We start from the raw sequence: 4,389 nt of genomic DNA, 5'->3' as shown, positions 1-4,389 counted from the left end.
AACCAATAAAATCCCTAAAGGCCGCCCGATTATATCTGACTGTGGTAGTGAGTCGTATGCAGTGTCAGAATAGACACAACGGATTTTGTCAATAAAGTAAAAAATCTTAACGGCAGTCCGTAAAGTTTTTAATAGAAAGCCAGATCCAAACAGACCCGACGACAGCTTTTAAAGATTTGTCTTAGTCGAAACGATTTCACATTTAATGGTAAAACATTGTCATAAACAATTTTATATACATTCAAATTCAAGTAACAAATGGTTACGTTTACGTTTGTTATAATGTTTCCATAATTTTGTATCAATCCGTAATATTTACAATAAAATCTCCATGAAATGGCGCCCAACGTGGGGTAGAAATAACTCATCAAAATGAAGGAAATCAAATCAAATCAACAATGCCAAAAGACAAACAAGATATCGACAGGTTGAGGGCTCAACGACAAGGCCACAGAAGAGTGGTATCAAAGCAACTGAATGATTCTGAAGACTTGGTTAGAGAATTTCAATCTTCCGAAGCAAAACAATTCGAAGTTATTTCGGATCGACTCAAATCTATCGACGTTCTTTTACGAGAAAAGCGCACTCTTCTTCAAGACCTGAACAATAAGATCCTAGAAATAACTGAAATTGACAATATTGAGGAAGAAATTGTAGAATCGGACGAATTAGATCATTTCATTCAAATAAATATCACTCAAATTCAAAGACACCTCAATCAAACACAACCGCAGAGTAGAACACAAAACCGACCTTTCGATTTAGCCCAAGATTCAAATATCAAACGATGCTACAGACAACTACATTGAACAAAATCCAAACGGTAATTCCGATCAACTTGCAGATATCAATTTAAACAATTCTATCCGATCAAGACAAGATTCGTTAAGCTCTAACGGAAGTCATTCAAACTCAAATGCAAAGCTACCAAAGCTCACTTTGTCGAAATTTAGTGGAGATTACAAACGTTTTCAACAATTTTGGGATAGCTTTGAGAGTTCAATACATCATAATGAGAGACTGTCAAATGTCGATAAATTCAATTATCTGTAAAGCCTTTTGGAAGGACCCGCCCTTAGAGCTATCCAGGGATTTACACTCACAGAAGCAAATTACAAGGCAGCTTGTGAGATCGTTTTGGAAATACACAACAAATAATTTCTTCGCATATGGATGACTTGCTTAATCTACCTGTGGCAACAGGCGACAAATCAACACAAATCAGGACCTTATATGACAAAATCACCGTGTGTATTAGAGGTTTAGAAGCTATTGGCCTAGAAAGTGGCAGATATGGAGCCTTTCTTATTCCTGTAATCATGTCTAAACTACCAATCGATGTTCGTTTGCAAGTAGCCTGTCTAAATACCCAGCCAAGGTTCCTGCAAAAAATTTCATCCTGTGGGGCTATTAAGTCCGTTTACGATTCAGATAAAGGAGCTTTTCCAACAAATTTGCAAAGAGAAACTCGATTGGTGTAGTCAATTGGATGAAAACAAATCTAAAATTTGGAATAGCTTAATCAATGATTTCATTGCAATTATGAAGATTCAGGTTCCTAGATGTTTCAGAAATCCGCGAACTATCTAACAGAGAAGACTGGAGATTTTGTCCCGGAAACGAAAACCCTGCAGTTAAGCCGACAAGAGGATGTGATGGTCAAGCCCTCGTAACGGGCGATGTTTGGTGGACAGGCCCATTATTTCTTACACGTTCACAGGACGATTGGCCAAATTTACCTACCACCTTTACTTCAAATGTTGCCTATCAAGAAGAACTCAAACATCCCGTTTCAATTACTCATTCTCTTCCATTAACGACGTCAAATCGATTGATCGCGTCAGTGACAATCCACCCTTCACAAATACAGGTTTAGACTTTGCCGGACCTCTTCATGTAAGTGACTTAGATGAGAGTTCAAAAACTTATGTGTGCCTTTTCACTTGTGCGTCAACCAGAGCTTTTCATTTTGAACTAACCAAGGACCTTTCAGTTCAATCATTTTTACTTGCGTTCAGACGTTTTTCAAGTCGGAGAGGATTACCCACTCGACTATTGTCAGACAATGCTAAAACTTTCAAATGTGCATCAAATCAGATAACAAAAATTCTACGAAGTGATGAAATTTCGAACTATTTAACAAATAAACAAATAGAATGGAAATATATTGTCGAGAAAGCTCCATGGTGGGGTGGATTTTGGGAGCGTTTAGTTGGAAGCATGAAACGTTGCTTGCGTAAAACTATTGGCCATTCCACACTAACATTTGAAGAATTACGTACTATCCTTGTAAAAATTGAAACAACAATAAACAATCGCCCTCTAACATATGTATATGATGATCAGAATGTTACATCTTATCCTTTATCACCGATCTGATTTAAATAATACACGTTGCATTGCTACAACGCCAAGTGCAAGGCATTATGACATTATTAGTTCGTGTCGTACTTTATCAAAACGAGCAAAACATCAATTCAATCTTCTAAGCAATTTCACTTATCAGTGGAAGAAAGTGTATTTAACATGTCTAAACTACCAATCGATGTTTGTTTGCAAGTAGCATGTCTAAATACCCAGGATGTTTGGGAAATACAACATTTATTGAAAGCAATAAAAGGAGAGGTTCAAGCCAGAGAAATAGCCGACACAATCAACGCAACAGAATTAAAACAATCAACGCATTTCTCAAATAAAAGCAGTCAAAAGAAGGCCACTGCCACAGCCTCGTCATTAGTCGTGAAAGAAGCAAATGCACAATGTTTCAAAATCACATGTATATTTTATAAAGATGACCATTATTCTTCATCTTGCAATTCAATTAAGGATGTAAAATCAAGAAAACAAGGAAGGGTGAGACTAACTTTACCGCAACAAACTTGATAATCGAACGTCAAGATCAACCAGACACGAATCAAAACTGTGACCTCGTCAACATTTGGCGTGAATTTTGGGACGTAGAATCTATTGGTATATTATACAAATCGGATCAATCAAATGCAGACAACTTTTTACAAAATATTAATTTTGATCCGAGTCAGGGGAGATATCAAGTTAATTTGCCGTGGAAGGACTCCCTTCCTGAAACTCTCAACATTGACTCTTGTGCCTCACGCCTCTATCACTTGAAATCAAAACTCGCAAAAAATCCAACATTATTCAAACAATATGATGATATCTTCAAAGAACAACTTGCAAATAGAATTGTGGAAATTGTTCCCGAATCCGACTTGGATGAAGTGGAAACTTTGTTCTTGCCACATCACGGTGTGATACGAGAAGAGTTATGCCCCGGAAGAGACAATTTAATTCGTTCATCTAAAATAATGGATTTAAACAGTAAACACCAACCAACAACCACTTTAACCAGACCAATTCAAAATTTGATTCCGTTAGAAGTTACCAACAATGGACAGTAATTTGATTTTTATTTTCATTTAACAGTAACTTTTATTACCCAGAAGGTAATAACCCCGGGAGTGTCATAAACAATTTTATATACATTCAAATTCAAGTAACAAATGGTTACGTTTTCGTTTTGTTGTAATGTTTCCATAATTTTGTATCAATCCGTAATGTGTACAATAAAATATCCATGAAAAACATATTTACAAACTTCAGGGACAGCAATGGTCAAACGATCCGCCCCTTCGTACGGAAACCTTTTCATGGCAGAATGGGAACGTGAGGTGTTGCCCCTCTGACCATTTGACCCACTTTTTTACTGACGCTTTTTGGATGACATTTTTATGGTTTGTACTTATTCTATCGAACCGTTTTGGGAATTCTTTGAAACCACCATCCTTCCATCAAACTAACCGCAAACGTGAGCGTCAACAGCATAGACTTTCTCGATACCACTGTCTTTAAGGGAGATTCCATAGCAGAAGCAAATAAACTGGATATTAAAGTGTATTTCAAAGAAACTGATACTCATCAACTCTTGCACAAGAGCTTCTTTCACCCAAAACATACTTTTTCTGGTATAATTAAGTCACAAGTTTTAGGATTTCACCGAATTTGCACAAGATCTTATGATTTAAACCAAACCTGTACGATTGTTTCCTCAAAACATAAAGAGCTTGGGTACTCTAAACGATTTTTACGAAACATAAAAAATGCCACCTTAGCATAGATAGCAGCTAAAAACAGGCTTTATGCCGAAGTACCTCCAGGTTTAAGAAGTGCTCCATGTTTGTCCAGTAGATGCAAAACATGTCCCTTTAAATCTGAAACTCATTATTTTGTAAGCAACTCTACGAATAAAAGGTACCCGATTAAGGAACATCTAACATATATGCAAGAAATGCTCCATACAATATGTAGGAGAATCTAAGAATAATTTACGAACTCGTTTTAATGCTCATAGGTCGGATATCAAACTAAAGA

This window comes from Lottia gigantea (genome assembly GCF_000327385.1).
Source record: "Lottia gigantea unplaced genomic scaffold LOTGIsca_27, whole genome shotgun sequence".
NCBI lineage: Eukaryota > Metazoa > Mollusca > Gastropoda > Lottiidae > Lottia > Lottia gigantea.
Note: the sequence above shows the minus strand (reverse complement) of the source record.